The sequence below is a fragment of the Puma concolor genome, chromosome B1, assembly GCF_028749965.1.
Source record: "Puma concolor isolate L17-30 chromosome B1, mPumCon1.1.hap2, whole genome shotgun sequence".
NCBI lineage: Eukaryota > Metazoa > Chordata > Mammalia > Carnivora > Felidae > Puma > Puma concolor.
The window spans coordinates 20,854,923-20,872,064 of NC_141670.1; the positions used below are offsets into that span (position 1 = coordinate 20,854,923).

The 17,142-nt window shown below is 40.7% G+C and overlaps 1 protein-coding gene across 6 annotated transcripts in view; it reads left to right on the forward strand.

The window, feature by feature from the left end:
- The first annotated feature begins 14,455 nt into the window (after positions 1-14,455).
- Positions 14,456-17,142, forward strand: part of MTUS1 (microtubule associated scaffold protein 1) — a 173,261-nt gene continuing 170,574 nt past the window's right edge. For 2 of the 6 annotated variants that reach the window (XM_025932939.2, XM_086702852.1), the window contains exon 1: positions 14,944-15,239. The gene's annotated coding sequence lies outside the window, so the exon portion shown is untranslated. Of the gene's footprint in view, positions 14,776-14,934; positions 15,240-17,142 lie in introns of those variants that run through there. The other 4 variants (XM_086702850.1, XM_086702851.1, XM_025932940.2 and 1 more) reach the window with 4 other exon arrangements.

Here is a 17,142-nt window from a genome sequence, read left to right on the forward strand (position 1 = left end):
TTATTCCAAGGTATTGAATGCATTTGTTGATATGGCAGATTCTGTTTTCTAGTTGTGTGTAAAAACTAGTTTTTATTTGATTCTGTTGAAATTGTCCGTATTCAACCGTGTAACATGCAAAGTCAGATCTGTTCACATTCTCTGTGTTGTGATAGTGGGGACAATATTACCTCATTATATGTCTGAGTATATTGACTCTAGTGTTCCTTTGTTGAGAGATTTTTAACAGCAGACTGTACAATTGTTCCTGGCCTTTTTCATTGAAAAATTACCATTAGAGGGGTGTCTGAGTGGCTCAGTCAGTTAAGTGTCCAACTTTGGCTCAGGTCACGAAATCGCACTCTGAGTTCGAGCCCCACGTCAGGCCTTGTGCTGACAGCTCAGAGCCTGGAGCCTGCTCCTGATTCTGTGTCTCCCTCTCTCTCTGCCTCTCTCCCCCCTCCCACAAAATAAACAAATAAAAAGCTAAAAATTATCATTAGAGTTAAAGTTGTGTATTGTTTTTGAGCTATACATTTGGGACTGAAGCACAAAAATAAATCAAACACATAACTAGGAAGAGTTATAAAGGTGCAGTTGTTTGGTGCTCGGAGGTTAGACTGACCTGGTTTCTAACGTATCCTGTATTTATTAGCTGTGCAACATCGGGCATTTTTATAACCAGATTAGGTTTCAATGTTATATTTATAAAATGGGTATTAAAATACCTACTTAATAATCTAATTAAAAATGGGCAGAAGATATGAAGAGATGTTTTCCAAAGAAGACATCCAGATGGTCAATGGATACATGAAAAGATGCTCAACATCACTGATCATCAGGGAAATACAAATCAAAACCACAATGAGATACCATCTCACACCTGTCAGAATGGCTAAAATCAACAACACAAGAAACAAGAGGTGTTTATGAGGGTGTGGAGAAGGGGGAACCTTCCTGCACTGTAGGTGGGAATGCAAACTGGTGTGGAGTTTGAAAACAGTGTGGAGATTCCTCAAAGAGTTAAAAATAGAACTACCCTATAATCCAGCAATTGCACTAGTATTTCCCAAAGAATACAAAAATATTAATTCAAAGGTATCCATGCACCCCAATGTTTATGGCAGCATTATCTACAATATCCAAATTATGGAAACATCCCTAGTGTCCATTGACTGATGAAAGGATAAAGAAGATATATACACGCACACATACAAGAGATGAAATGTTGCCATTTGCAATGACATGGATGGAGCTAGAGTATTATACTAAGTGAAATAGGTCATCAGGGAAAGACAAATATTTAAGAAACAAAACAAATGAGCAAAGTAAAAGAGAGAGAGAGAGAGAGAGAGACAAACCAAGAAACAGACTCATAACTATACGAAACAAACTGACATGGCAGATTGTCAGGGATGGGTGAAATATGAAGGAAGGGGATTAAGGAGGTCACTTGTGATGAGCACCAGGTGATGTATGGAAGTGTTGAATCACTATATTGTACACTTGAAATTAATATTAGACTGTATGTTAACAAATGGAATTTAAATGGAATTTAATTCTAATTTTAATTTAATTTAATTTTAAATGGAATTTAAAAACTTTTTAAAACTTCTACTTAATAGGGTTGTTATGAGTAGTGAAAAATAAACATACGTAACGTGTAAAATGCCTAAATAGTCCACGGTACACCATCAAGGTTTGGTATTATTATTTTTATCATGACCTTAATTAATCTTAGTCACTCAGAATTTTAATGAAGGAATTCTAAATCCATGCTACCTATCAAGTCACCGTTTCCTGCTGTTTAAATTAGTACATTCTCTCCTGTTTCTATATCTTTTGGATTATCTGCTTTGATAGTAGTATCTTTCTTATTACTCCTTTATACTCCTTTTACATTTTATTAAATATATTTTTCCTATCCTTTTTATTTTTACCTATGTGATCCTTTGCACTTTAATCATTTTGATAACCTTACTTCAAGGGTCCAACCGCACGACTTAGTTTCTACAAAAACACAAGGACTTCATGAGGTCCTCTAATGCTGGAGCAGTTCTCTGTATTCCGTTGCACTGAGTCAATTCCTATTCCTTCACAAAGTTTAAATTTTCTCACAATTCCAAGTGAAAAGAGCATAGGATTTATGAAGACCTGGATTTAGGTCCTATTCCAAAAAAGTTGTGGCGATCATCAGATTAACTCAAATGAAATAACGAGTATGGAAACTACTAGCAAAATATGTAGCTCATAATAGTCCTCAAAGGAAAGCTGTTTGCGGGGGCGCCTGGGTGGCTCAGTCAGTTAAGCATCTGACTCTTGATTTCGGCTCAGGTCTTGATCTCACAATTTGTGAGTTTGAGACCTGGATTGGGATTGGGGTTCTGCTTGGGATTCCCTCCTGTGTGCTCTCACGTGTTCTCTGTCTCTCTCTCTAAATAAATAAACTTAAAAAAAAAAAAAAAGCTGTTTCCCTTCTGTTTTTATCCTTTTCTTTCTCTATGGCTTCCTTTCAGCATCCACGGGGGCTTCTACAAAACTGCCTAAACAATTTATTCTCTATGCTGACAAGGAACGCCCACCATACAGATCTTGTGGCAATGAAAATCTTCCATTTGAGAGTCATTTGTGCCTGGAAGATGAGAGGTCATCATTTCCGAACATAAAAGCAGGCAGAGGAACAAGGACAGTAGAATCAAAACCCACGGGCAACATCCATAACAAAACTAGAGGATAGAGTATGTGCATGAAGCCCCAAACACTGTAATTGAGGAAAGTTAAGGACAGCTACAAGAGCTGGTGGTATCAGCAGCTGTATAGTAGAAGGCAAAAGGAAGCAATGAGGTATTGATAGATCTGAGAATCTCGAGATAGCCAATAAACATTCACGCAAAGGCTTGGAGGTTCATTTTGAGAATAGCGGGTGAAACCGGAAGAAGTTTTGCGGATGACAAGGGCAGGGGGTGCAAAGTATCTGGAGGAGCACGATGAATGATCAGAGCTAATTAGCCAAATTTCCACTCCAGGGCAAGCACTACACAGAGGAGAAACTCCTGGGATACTAATGCTAATTGAGTAGAACAGGGACAATAGAGACAAAGGAAGGAGAGGGTCCACATGAAAGTGAGGAAGAACAGAGTCAAAAGATCTCAGAAACTAAGCTGCTGTATTTTTAAGCACTACACAAAAACAACAATTTCAGCATTAACTAAAAGACATTTCAAAAATCTGGGGCACCTGAGTGGCTCAGTGGGTTGAGCGTCTGACTTCAGCTCAGGTCATGATCTCACGGTCCCTGAGTTCCAGCCCCGTGTCAGGATCTGTGCTGACAGCTCAGAGCCTGGAGCCTGCTTCAGATTCTGTGTCTCCCTCTCTCTGCCTCTCTGCCGCTCATGCTATGTCTTTCTGTCTCTATCTCTCAAAAACAAACATTAAAAAATAAATAAATAAAAGACATTTAAAAAATCATAAAAGATATGAGGCAGCACAAAAATGAGAATTAGAAAATCTCAGAAATGAGATGCTAGAATCAAGGGAAAAGTCAAAAGTAGAAATAAAATCAATTCAGAAGCGAAGACTACACTAAAGGAATACACAAGAATAAACACAAGAATAAATAAAAACAAGAGATATGCCTTAAGAAAATAGAAAATAAGGGGCCCCTGGGTGGCTCAGTCACTTAAGCATCCGACTTCGGCTCAGGTCATGATCTCACAAACCATGAGTTCAAGTTTTGCAATGGGCTCGCTGTTGTCAGCGCAGAGCCTGCTTCAGATCTTCTCTCTCTCTCTCTCTCTCCCTCTCTCTCTCAAATAAGTAAACATTTTTTAAAAATCAAAAGAAAATAGAAAATAAAAGAGAAAAAATTAAAAGAAAAAAAATGAAGGAAAACTATTAAAAGGGTTTGAGGAAAAAGTCAGAGATGGGCAAAGAAGATATAACTTATGTTTAATGGGAGTCCCTAAAAAAGAAACTAAAGCAAGGAACAGAATAGCTATCAAAAAGACCCTTGGGGTACCTGGGTGGTGCAGTCGGTTAAGTATCCGACTCTTGGTCTCTGCTCTGGTCATGATCTCAAGATTCGTGGATTTGAGCCCCACAGTAGGCTCTGTGGTGATGTTTCAGAGCCTGCTTGGGATTCTGTCCCTCCTCTCTGCTCTTCTCCTGTTTGGGCTCTTACTCTCAAAATAAATAAATTTTAAAAATTTGAAACAAAACAAACAAACAAACAAACAAAACAACACAACTTCCCCAACTCCCATAACCAAGGACACTTTCCTGAAATGAAAAAAAAAAAAAAAATTGAAACTTTGACACCATCGAAAAGTTACACTAAACATTTATAAAAACTGACCCAGAACTAACAATATCAATGCATATTATAATTAAACTATATTTTAAAAGAAAAAAATTTTTGTGGACATGTAGGCAAAAAAGTCCATTTGTAAGGGAAAAAATTCAGATTTGCTATCAAACTTTTTGACAGTAATGATTTAGACAGAACAAAATGAACTAATAGATTTAAGATAAAGAAAATATGAGTTGAGGGCTTTCAACGGTAAAGGCTGCATTCAAAATGTTATTGCTGTGCAAAAACTCAGGGATACGGTTCCCATGAGCACTTGCTGCAGAATCTACTTGAGAACAAGTCTTGGACAACCATAACGATGAGACATATAGACATACGACTTATGGGTAAGCATTAAACACACACATACACATAGGTATATACAGGTGTGTGTGTGTGGGGGGGGGGGTAGTACATTTGGACTAAATAAGGATGTGAGAAAGTGCAATCTGTGATGGCAATACACTCGAAAATGTAGAAAAAATACATTTAAAACATGGAAAAATAATAGGGGTAACAAAACCAAAAAATATTAGTTGTTTTTAGTAACCTTACTGGAAATGGTATTAATGGTGTTATATTCTGGGGCCTTGTGTGAGTATACTGTGTGATTAAGCAAATTAATAACTGAATAACATTATAATTCTCTCACCTGTTTTGTCCTTGGAAACCAAGATTCTCTGTGGGGAAAAATTATATATTGTCTAGGTATAGATATACACAATAGATGACAGGTACAGATATAGAATATTGCCTAACTCTGTCCCTGAAATAGTGACTAACCTAAAATCAATGAAATTCTTTAATACCCAGATTGTGGTCTAGGAATACCTTTTACCACTGAAAGAAACCGGCTTCTTAGAGAAATGGCTAACTCCAAGTCTGGGTCAGTAAATGTACAAGATCTTCCTGGAAAATAATATCGTATCAGGTAGCAAGGAAGTTCTTAAAGGTTACTAATATTATTATGTGATAAGGCCTTAGGAGCCAACGTAAAGAAACTCCCAAAGGCCAAAAATGAGAACATTTGATAACTATAATGGTTTGAAATACATGATTTCATAATTGAAACAAAGAACAGTGACCCATTAATTAGTTACCTTTATAGGATTCCAGGAAAACAACTCATTATTTTATTTAAACTGGGCAACATAGGGAAAGAATCAAGTATTTTTCCTCTTTCCAGGACTATGAACTATTCCATTAGGTAATTATATAATACAGAAGGGCATATTTCTTTTTATAGAAATATTCCAGCAAATAGGTGAAGAAAGAATGACTGAATTATTATTATTATTTTTTTTTTAATTATTTTTTTTCAACGTTTATTTATTTTTGGGACAGAGAGAGACAGAGCATGAAGGGGGGAGGAGCAGAGAGAGAGGGAGACACAGAATCGGAAACAGGCTCCAGGCTCTGAGCCATCAGCCCAGAGCCTGATGCGGGGCTCGAACTCATGGACCGCGAGATCGTGACCTGGCTGAAGTCGGACGCTTAACCGACTGCGCCACCCAGGCGCCCCAAGAATGACTGAATTATTAACATCATTCTTTTGCAAACTCTAATGAAATCATGAATGTAGGCAGTAAGCATAGATGACCGCTAACATCATAAAAAGTGAGTCCATCACACATTTTGTACCTCCTGGTGAAAGAACATGATACCATCAATGAGGTTTTCTTTCCCCAACTAAAATCAAACCTGAATCTTATCAAGCCTGTAGGCCCAACCACCAGCTAAAGGAACAAGGAAGTGCAATCAGCAAAATTCAGACAGTGAGAAACTCTACTGATCAAATGATTCCATTTCTTCAACAAATCTACTGCCAAGAGAACTGGGTGGGGGGTGGAGGGGTGGTGCAGAGAGAGAGAGAGAGAAAGAGAGAAAGAGGGAAGGAGAACATAGAGATTAAAATAAATATTAACAAATAGGCAAAACTAAGGTATCGTGTTTAGGAATGGATACATGGATGACAAAATTATGAGGACAAGCAAGAAATTGATTACCACAGAAGTCAGAATGGGCTGAAGGAGGAGTAATCATCAGGAGGGAGGCAACATTCTATTTATTTCTTGACTGAGGTGGCATCAGAATGTGTATTTTATAATATTTATTAAAAAACTTTTTTTTAACGTTTATTATTGAGAGACAGAGAGATACAGAGCATGAGCAGGGGAAGGGTAGAGAGAGGGGAGACACAGAATCTGAAGTAGGCTCCAGGCTCTGAGCTGTCAGCACAGAGCCTGATGTGGGGCTTGACTCACGAACTGTGAGATCATGACCTGAGCCAAAGTTGGTCGCCTAACCAACTGAGCCACCCAGACGCCCCACACTTTATAATATTTATTAAGTTATGAGTTTGTTTAATATGGTTTTCTGTGTCTGTGTTCTATTTTACAATTGAAGGTAAGGTATAATAAGAAATATATGTATTGGTCTTTGACCCCAGTTCCCGGCACAATGCTCCTAAAACCCTTTGAATTTCCCAAATGATAGGAGTTATCTTTTGTCACTCATAAGATGCCCCTTTTGAGCACACCAGAGTTTATTCCAATAAAGTCACTTAGGATGGGACCCTTAGATAGCCTCAGGATAGGGCTGGTCACCAGAAAGACCAGGTGATTAGAGGATTGAAACTTTCAGCCCCAGCCTCCAACCTCTGGGAAGGGAATGGCATGTGCGGCAGATTAATCTCTGAAAAATTCTGAACCACAAGCTTTGGTTAACTTCCAGGTTGGTGAATGCCTCCATGGCAAACCCTAGTTCCATGGGGACAGAAACCCCTGTAGTCTGGACCCTTCCAGACCTCACTCTGCGTATCTCTTCATGTGGTTGTTCTCCCGGGTCCTTTATATCTTTTCTAATAAACCAATAAATATAAGTAAACGTTTCTCTGAGTTCTGTGAGCCTCTCTCCAAATTGATCCAACCCGAGGAGGACATCATGGGGATCTCCAACATTTATGCAGTTTGTCAGAAGCACAGTGACAACCTGGCCTTGAAATTGGCATCTGAAGCGGATGTAGTCCTGTGAGACTGAGCCCTTAGCCTATGGGATCTGATGCTAAGAACTGAGTTAAATTTGTAGGGCACCCAGTCTGTACTCGTGGAAAATTGTATTGCTTGTGCTGGGAAAAACACACTGGAGAAAGTTGAAAAAAAATCAGCCATATCTTTCTGGACACAAGGTTTGAACTAGTTAAATTAATATTTGATGTCTTGTTTCCAGGTACATGCTTCTATTAAAATAGAAGCCTGCTGAAGTTTACTTAGAATGCCAAACTGTTAAAATAGGTAACTCTAGGTATTTACACTGAAAGTGGTATTTTTGACTTCCAATTTTTTAACAATGGAAAATTCTTCTGCACTAAAGACCATGGAGAGAAATGGGATTTCTTGGTACCCAAGACTATCTGGAGGGTATGGGAAGAAAATATGAGACCTTCTATTTAGCTACCATCTATATTTTTAATCTTATTCTTTTCTATTTTTGTGTATAGTTTATTGTGTACATATTAGTATTCTAGTGCCATATATAATTTATAAATAAGTGAATATTGGGCATGGATACTCAATTTTTTCTTATAGATAAGGAAGTACAAGAGGAATGGTTTAGAGACCACTGGCCTACTCACTTGAACATTTTGGGCATGAAAAAGAGGCTGAAATGAGGAAGGATGGCAGGTCTTAGTATGCTGGACGGAATGATATTTTGCGAATGCAAACCCTTCTGTAGCCTCAAGTTCATAGGCCAGTGGGAAGGGAAATGAGTGTTATTAGAAATTCCAAACATGAGCTCATATACAAATCATAAATACATGGATAATATCATATTTTAGCCTCACAACCCCGTGAGATCTAAAGAAATAATTTTATAAAAGAGAAACAGAGAGCAGACAAGTCAGATCAAGTAAAGCATATCTAGGTGTCAAAACTAAATCTTCTAACTCCAATTGGTGTCCTCAATTCTGTACTGATAATAGTATTTTTTTTATTGTTTGTAGTAGACATATCCTCCTATTTAAGATTTGTGAACAATAATTTTTTCCTGAGAAACAACAAATAACAATTAGTTGTGGGTTTTTAGAGCAGATAATCAAATTATAAATTAGTGGGAATTAACCATAATTTTGTAGGTACTCAAAAAGAGATCAGAAGTGTACTTATCCAAAACAGATAAATCTTTGGTCGTGTTAAATTACTGTCCTGGATCAGCAACCTGACTTGCCAGTGTTCTAGATACCCCAAAGTCAGATTGTCTTACTTGCTGATAACTAATCAGGCCCTGACTTACAACGTTGGAACACTGCAGTATGTTTCAGGCAAACATAGTATTACCCTACTCACTGGCTGGAAGGAATAACGATGATAATACTTTCATTGGCTCTTTTCTGAATTGCCAGCCCATGTTTATATTTAGAAGAGTGATTATATTTTGAGGAACGCTTGTCTAACAGCACGAGAGCTAAATGCTGTTGTTCATTTAGTTTATGACTCTTCCTACGTCATTATGATTTGCAAACATTTGCTAGAATTTACAGCACGGAGCCCATTGGACTGCATACCATTTGCAAGGGGGAAGATCGCAGAGTCAAGTATGGATTGGCAACTATGAATCAAGACTAAAAATTGCAAAAGGAATGCATAAAGAGCCAACCAGTGGACCAGGCCTGGAAGCTGGTCACAATGCAGCAACACTGAACCCATTAGGCCTCATGAATTTGCACTCTTTTCAGGGGATCACTGATCAGTTGGCAGGGCCTAAAGGGGATGGGGGCAAATTGGAAGGCTGCCCCCAGCTCCCTAAGGGCTTACACTTGGCCAAGAGAACAAGCCAGAGGCATACATTAAAAGCAAATTCAACAAGTCTAGGTAAACTGTGATAGTACCAAAGGTATGAGACTTCAAAGCCACAGACTTGTTATTACATTTGTCACGAAGCAATAAATACTTTGAAATTGAAAATACATCCCCTTTTTAAGGGAAGACTCCATCTTATTGGAGCAAATATTAACCAATTCCAAGTGTGACACAGTTATGATTCATTGTCAAGAGTAGATTACACACACCAGTAGTTTCTTGAGTCATGACATTTTAAGCACTCAAAGTAAACATTTTCAAAGTGGTTGCATAACAAACTGGTGGTGCTATATTTTTCTTAATTTCTTCCTAATATGCAGAGGTCAAAAGCAGAATGGCAGGACAAGTTGTTTGTGTGTGAGCTAAGATAATTTTGGCATCATGCTGTAAGAATGGCTCCTTCTACAGAATCTATAAATGGAATAGAAGGATTGTTGAAGATGCCTTCCAAGATATGGGAGGATGAAAGAGTTTCTCAGATGCTCTCAGGTCATTCTGAAGAGAGGAAACCGTATTTCCTTATTGCTACTGCTCTGAACTTGCCACAAGAAAGTTCTTTCTTGCGATAGATACTTGATTTACAAATCTGCAGCCTTCTACACAAGAACATTCCTACCCTGATAGTTACCCTTCTGGAGTATTGATAGGAGAGTCTACTTAAGTCTCCAAGTCCACTGGGAAGTGGGATGGATAATTAGAAACCCAGGAGTTATTTTAAATCAAGACCATTGACTGGTCTCATACTGCTTTCTTGCAATCATTGCTACAGCTAGTTAATGTGTGTATTTGACCATGCATGTCTCACCATCTCGGGACACAGGACTTAAATGTCATGTGGCTATTTGCAATATACATTTTCTGTCAACAGAAATAGGAAAAAGGTCATCCACAGGGTCAGAAAATTCCAGTATTCTGGGTCTTTGTTACTTCTACAGTTCTTCAGCACCTATCAAATGGTTGGCTGAGTAGAAAATTTCTGGAATGCGTTTAAAGCAACTGCGTCTCACTCTGAGGCAAAGGATCTATGGGCAAGTTAGAATTTTACCATGAGCTTATTTGACTTTCAAAAGGATATATGAAAAAACTGCTATACACACACATATCTATTTACAATCAGTCCTTGCTGTTATAAGGCTTGATTGACATTGGCCTAGCCCCTGAGTGGGTAAATCATCTTGAGATAAATTTTATGATAATACTTTGGTTTTTTTTTTTCAAAGCCACTATGTAAAATAACCACATGAAGTTTCTTACCATATTATATATATTGGTGTTTTCTATTTGGGAAATGTTGATCTGAAACAGGAGTGAAAAATTTTTCTTTTTGAAATTAGTGCTAAGAAGAGCTTTGCTTCCCTTGAAGAACTCTCAGCCTCTTCTGAAAACAGCAATTATGTAACTGGTTGGGGCACTTGGCTACCAGGAAGCTCAGTGGCTTACTTTGGTTACTCATTTGTATGTTTACTCTTACCTGTAAGTTTTGCCTTGGATCCTATTTTATACTTCTAAACATCTATTTTTTTTTTTTAATTTACTGTGACTGTCTTTTAGAGTTATTCAAACCCCTCATTCAATGTAGTGGAGATATAAGTAAATATAAATAAGTAATGAATTTTTAAAAAGCGATCAAGTTTGGGAATAAAATGACTGCATGACTTTCTCACCACTTAAATCAGCGTATTGTAGTTTCCATTTTGGGAATTGAGCCTGAAATTCTTTTTTTCGTTTCTGACTGAACGCAACTTTGAGAAAATTAGCTGAAAACTCTACTCCAGGGAGATGTCAATGTTAATAAAATTCTAACAAATTTGCTGAGTCATCATTTCACCATAATCACAGAATGTTAGAATTTTATGCACCAAATACTTCCTTTCTAGATAAACTAGAGAAGAAATGGTTTGAAAGCATCAATTAGGCATTCTTCTTTCCCCCTCCTCCTCTCCACCAACGCATGTGATATTTGACAATTTATTTTATCTGGAAGTGAAATCAGTAGGGAAAGAATTTTAGTCATTCTTGATGTCAAAACCTCAAGCAGTGAAAAGTTCTTAAATATTGGAATGGGTGCCATTATTTACATGGTTCAAAATCCAAAAAATACGAAATTATATCTAGTAAAAAGTTTCTTGTCGAATTCTGCCCTCCAGATGCCAAGGTCCCTTCCCAAGATATAGCCGATATTATCAGTTTCTGACATATCTTTTCAGAAATGTTTTATGCTTATACAAATTTATGTATATATGCTTACATACAAGAGTGTATAATTGCCCGCCTTTTTTTTTTTAATTTTTAAAATTTGTTTGAGAGAGAGAGAGAGGGTGGGCAAGTGGGGGAGAAGGAGATAGGGAGGAAAAGAGAGAGAGAGAGAGAATCCCGAGCGGGTTCCGTGGTCAGTACAGAGCCCGACTCCAGGCTCCATCGATGATGCTGGGATCATGACCTGAGCCAAAATCAAGAGTCGGATGCTCAACTGACTGAGCCACCCAGGTGCCCCTAATTCCTCCTTTTTTTAATATGGATTAATATTCTTATAGTTAAAAAAAAAAGTTTTTTTTAACGTTTATTTATTTTTGAGACAGAGCGAGACAGAGCACGAATGGGGGAGGGTCAGAGAAAGAGGGAGACACAGAATCTGAAACAGGCTCCAGGCTCTGAGCTGTCAGCACACAGCCCAACGCGGGGCTCGAACTCACAGACCGTGAGATCATGACCTGAGCCGAAGTTGGACGCTCAACCGTCTGAGCCACCCAGGCACCACAATCCCTCCCTTTTAAAAGAAAATGTAGCATACTATTAGATAATTGTTTTGAATTTTTTAAAAATTGTGCACATAAAGCATCTGGGATAACATTGTAAAAAAGTACAAACAGCTTTTACTTTTTGAAAGTTTTTTTAATTACTAGAACATAGAGAGCAGTGCTTATTAACATTGCCATGTAACACACTTATTTCTTTAAAAAAAATTTTTTTAATGTTTACTTATTTTTGAGAGAGACAGAGTGCAAGAGAGAGAGAGAGGGAGACACAGAATCTGAAGCTGTCAGCGCAGAGCTCCAACACAGGGCTTGAACTCACAAACCGTGAGATCATGACCTGAGCCAAAGTCTAACGGAGGCTTTACCGACTGAGCCCCTCAGGTGCCCCACACATTTATTTAAATTAAAATTTTATTTTAGTTTTTTTCCCCCCATTCTACGTCATTCTTTTTCCTCATTGTCATCAAATGGACAAGCTTATACACATCTACCATTTCTTGTGTATTGAAAGATGAATTATGTTTAGACTTACCGCCTCAAAGGACATGTACGCTTACGGTTTCGTTACGTAGTATGAATTGCTCTCAATGGAGGTCATTCTAATTTACATGCACATCAGCATTGTCACTGCCTGTTTCTCCAGATTTTTGCTAACACGCAGTGGTTATCAAACTTTTCAATCTTTGCAGTTCTGGTAAATGAAAAAGTGTTTTTTCTATGTAGTTTCAATTTGCATTTTTCTAGTACAGAAAAAAATTCTGGTAACTTTTTTTTTTTTTCTTAAGGACAAAGGACCCCTAAGTTGTGTGGAGTTATTATCTGACCCTTAACAGGTTCCTGGAGTCTGGAGCAGGTTAACACTGGAGTTCAGAGATCAAGAATATGGCAACATGCCCAGAGCCAACATGGAAAGAAAAGTCAGCAGGCCCCATTTCAAGCATATTTGCCTTGACAGAGTCCCTGATGATGTCCCTAGAAGGTAACTTCTGTTTTTATGTGCATGCAATTAGAAGCAAAGATTCAGATTTCCCAATGACCACAGAAGTTGCTTCTAATTACTTAGGTGAGGGGTGTTTTTTTTCTCTTTCCTTTCCTGCAATTTATCCCTCAGAAAAATGAAGTAAAACAGGTTCTATATTTACAGATATAACTAAGTCACACAATAGAACTATGGGGGGTTGGACCAAATCACCTGGGTCACATAAGGGTTATAAAGATTAAACGATATGTTTAACACTAGGACTATTCTGTTTAGGAAGGAGGCATGTTGCTAATTAGCATAATTGCCCCCTCACTTGCAGGAACTATGTCAGTGGGTTTGTTTTTGGGTTTTGGTTTTAGTGCTTTTGCATAAGGGAGAATCATTCATTGGTGTTTAAAGCTGTATCTGCTTAAAAATAATCGTATGCCTTTTCCTAAAGTCCTAGATACGTTCCATGTCTGTCCTTGAAATAAGTACTTCAAAAGCAAGCAAGAATTGTCACACAGCAGAATAAAAAGACTAGGTCATGACTTAGGCCGGATGCCTTTGCACTTACCTCTGGCTAGTTGTGTGACCTCAGTAAGTCACTTGAGCTTTCTTCAACTGAAAAATGGAGATAATAAACTGATCTACGTACTCGGGTCTTGGGTCTTATTGAGGAAATATTGGAACATTGTACATATGAAAAGTCTGCAACTATAAATGACAATACATCTGTTAGTTGATCTAATGTTGATAGTATAGAAAACTTAAATACAGTATCCTCAGATTAATTCTCTGAAAAGACTTATTTCTCTTAAAAAGCTTTTAGCAAGTCCCAACCAGTTAATTATTACTATTGTTTTAATTTTGGTCTCCTGCACCTGGGTGGCTCAGTCAGTTAAGCCACCCAGTCTTGGTTTCAGCCCAGGTTAGGATTTGAGGGTTAATGAAATCGAGCCCCGTTTATGGCTCCACACTGACAGCACAGAGCCTGCTTGGGATTCTCTCTCTCCCTGTCTCTGCCCTTCCCCTGCTCACTCACGTGCTCTCTCGCTCTCAAAATAACTAAACTTAAAGAAAAAAAAAAAGATATTTAAGATTTTGATCTCAGGTTGTCTGACATTTAACAGTTAAAAATACGCCAATAGGACAAAACATTTTATGAACGTAATGGACAGCTATGGATGAAATTCGTTCACTTTAGCAAAGGACCTCATTTGTGGTTAGAGAAAAGTGGGTCGGCCTCGTTGATCTCCCTGGTGTTGTATTCTGTACACGTTTTATTCTAAGATCTAACAGCTGGAGCTCATTTCTTTAACCTTTACTAGGTGTTTGCTAGCAAACTTCTTAGTAGGACGAAGCTAAAACAGACCAGGAGTCTTACACTCTGAAGAGACCATCAGTGCTGGTTCCTAGCACACCTCCGCCCCGATCATTCTGCGACCTCCCCACTCCCTCCCCCCACCCCCGGCCCGCCCTCGCTGCAATGCCCCACGGCTAGCTGGAAGCCAGAGAGCTCGCACGGATAAGCGAGGGGGCAAGAGCCGGGAGTAGGCACAACTCCAGTCCCCCGCGGGGACCTGCGTGATCTGGGGACGCGCGGCTCAGGCAGGTGCGCGGTCAGCAGCCCTGGGCGCCGCGTCGCACGTGGCAACAGGTGCAGCGCGGTCCCGGGCAGACGCCCGGGTCTGGGGCGCGTCGGCATTTAGCCCCGGAGCGTGCGGGGCTTCGGGACTGGGACGCGGGAGCGCAAGAGGGGGCAGCGAAACGGCTGGCTGAGCCCGCCAACCTGCGAGCGGAGCAGAGTCGAGCGCAGCCGAGCGGAGCCGAGCGGAGCGCGGCTGGGGCCGCCCTGGCCTGCGTTCCGAGGTACAGCCACGAGCGACTAGCAAGTGTCTCGGGGCACAGCCCCCCCTTGGTCGCCGCCTGCCCTTTGTCTCCAGCAGCAAGGCGCAGGCTGGGGCCGCCTGGAAGGGGAGGCTGCGGGCCCGGGGGGGCAGAGGCGGCGGCGCTTTTCTATTTACAAGTTTCCCGAACTCCCCGCCCTTGCTCCACCCCCAGCGGCTCGGGAGGCGGGGAGGCTGGGACGCCCCGGACTCCGGGTTCCCGCCCGGCTGCTGCAGCCTCCGCTGGCCTGCGGGGGTGGGGTGAGGGCCTGGCCGTGTGTCCCCAGGTGCGCACGCTGCCCGCCGGGCACTGATTGCGCCGCGGGCCTCCGGGGTGGGCCTGGAGCGCCTCCGCCGGGGGTCCGGAGGGCGCCCGGGCTTGCAGTCCTGGTTTCCCCCGTCCTGCGTCTCGGCTCCCGGAGGAGGAGGAGGAGGGAGGAGCTGCGGGTAAGCGCGGAGTTGAGGCGATTCCCGCAGCCCGGCCTGTCCGAGGTGGAGATCTCAGGCGAGGGTGGCGAGGGGACCTCCAGGACGCGACCGTCACAGGGTGACGGGACTGGCTTTGAGGGAGGGGGCGGGTATTCCCGGGGCTTGGGTGGGGGCAAAGTTGGGGAGAAGCGGGGAGGCACCCGCAGTGGAGCGGAGGCTCTGCGGGGAGCGGGTCTCACGTGGGGTCAGCTCAGCTGGTGCGGCGGGGACGGATGCGGCTCTCCGTAGCTGTCACCTTCAAAGTGACCCGAGGGGTTTCCAGTAGACTCAGCCTGACAGGCATCTGCTCAGCCGGAAGCCACCCACCAGACACCTGACCCGCGGGGCCGGCAGTCCTGGCCTCGCGCGGTGCGGTTCGTTTGGGCCCATTCTCAGCTAAAGCACCCGGGGCTGAAAATGTGGCGTTCCTGAGGTTTGCTGCAACTCCCAAGGCCCTCCGTCCCGAGCCTGCCCTCTTCCTGCAGCTCCCTTGCGCTTTCCTAGCTCTCTAGAAAAATCCGTTCCAAAGTAAGGTCACCTGATTGACGACTAATGTGTTTTCTTACCTTACATCCTCTTCTCCGTTTTCAAGACGTACTCTTTGCTGCTAAGTTATTTGTTGCCTTTGACTTGGAGTAATTTATTTTGGAGTAAGAATAGGAGAGATTAATTTTCACGTAATTTTTCACATACTCTGTTAACTACAACGGAGTATTCAGCAGTGGCTGTGCTAAGAAAGGAAATCCAGTGTGTTTTGTTTGAATAAAATCAAAGTCTTAGGCAGAACGGGGGAGGGTGTAACCGGCAGCGTTCAGGTTTTGCCAGGTGAAGGGGTTTCAATCTCCATCACACTAAATCCTTAGCCCTGGGGGTGGAGGGTGGGGTGCAGGTGTGAGGAGTGGAGGGAAGGAGGGAGGCAATCTGCGAGGGAGGGGAATAAAAAGGAAATGAGTCGCTGCTTCCTGGGAACCTATGGCCTCCTTAAGGAGTCTAGATAACACCCAGATAACTGTGTGTGGTTAACCTGAAGAAGAACTGAAGCGCTTGGAAATGCAATAAGGTAGACCAACTAGCTTGTCAGGGATCATTGGGCCAGGAAATGATGGACAATTTAAATTGAAATAGTGCTGCCCTCCCTATTTGTATAGTGCTTTACAGTGTATTAAATGCATTTATTGGTATTTTTCTTTTTCTTTATCGTTCTTTTTCTTGATATTTTTCTTAAATGCAGCATTCCATAAAGAAATTACATAAAGAAACGATTGGAACTACTTCTCCTTAGAAATAAAGACATAGTGAAATTGAGTTTAAGATATATTTAACTCGTGCCAACTTTTCCACTTCTTAAGACTGTCTTTATATGGAGAAAATAGTGCTTGTAGAAGAGCTGCGCCTTACCGTTCTGTATCAGTAATACATGGTTGCAATTTGGGATTATTTCATAGGGTTATAAAATTCCAGCTAGATTTCTTTGTTGGTATTTCAGTTACTAGTCTTAAGCACTTAGAAAGCATGTCCCATGTACCCTTAATTCTGAGTAAGGTTCTTTTTACAACCATTAGAACAACCTCTATGTCCTGGAGTAGAGACGATTGCAAACCAGATTGTGTTTGTTGATAAGAAATAGTTGTGCCTTATATATACCATTAGGAACAACATTCCTCAAAATGGCTTTTTTTCCAATTTCAAAAGTAATGCTTGCTGTAAAAAAAAAAAAAAAGGTAGATTCAGAAAAAGTATAAGTGTTAAATAATTCCACCACCCAAATATAATCACAATGTTTTCTTCATGCTTGTTAATACATAACATAAATAGGTTTATTTTTTTATAATTACATTTATACATGTACAGATTGCATGCTGATTTTTTTTTTCCTGCATAA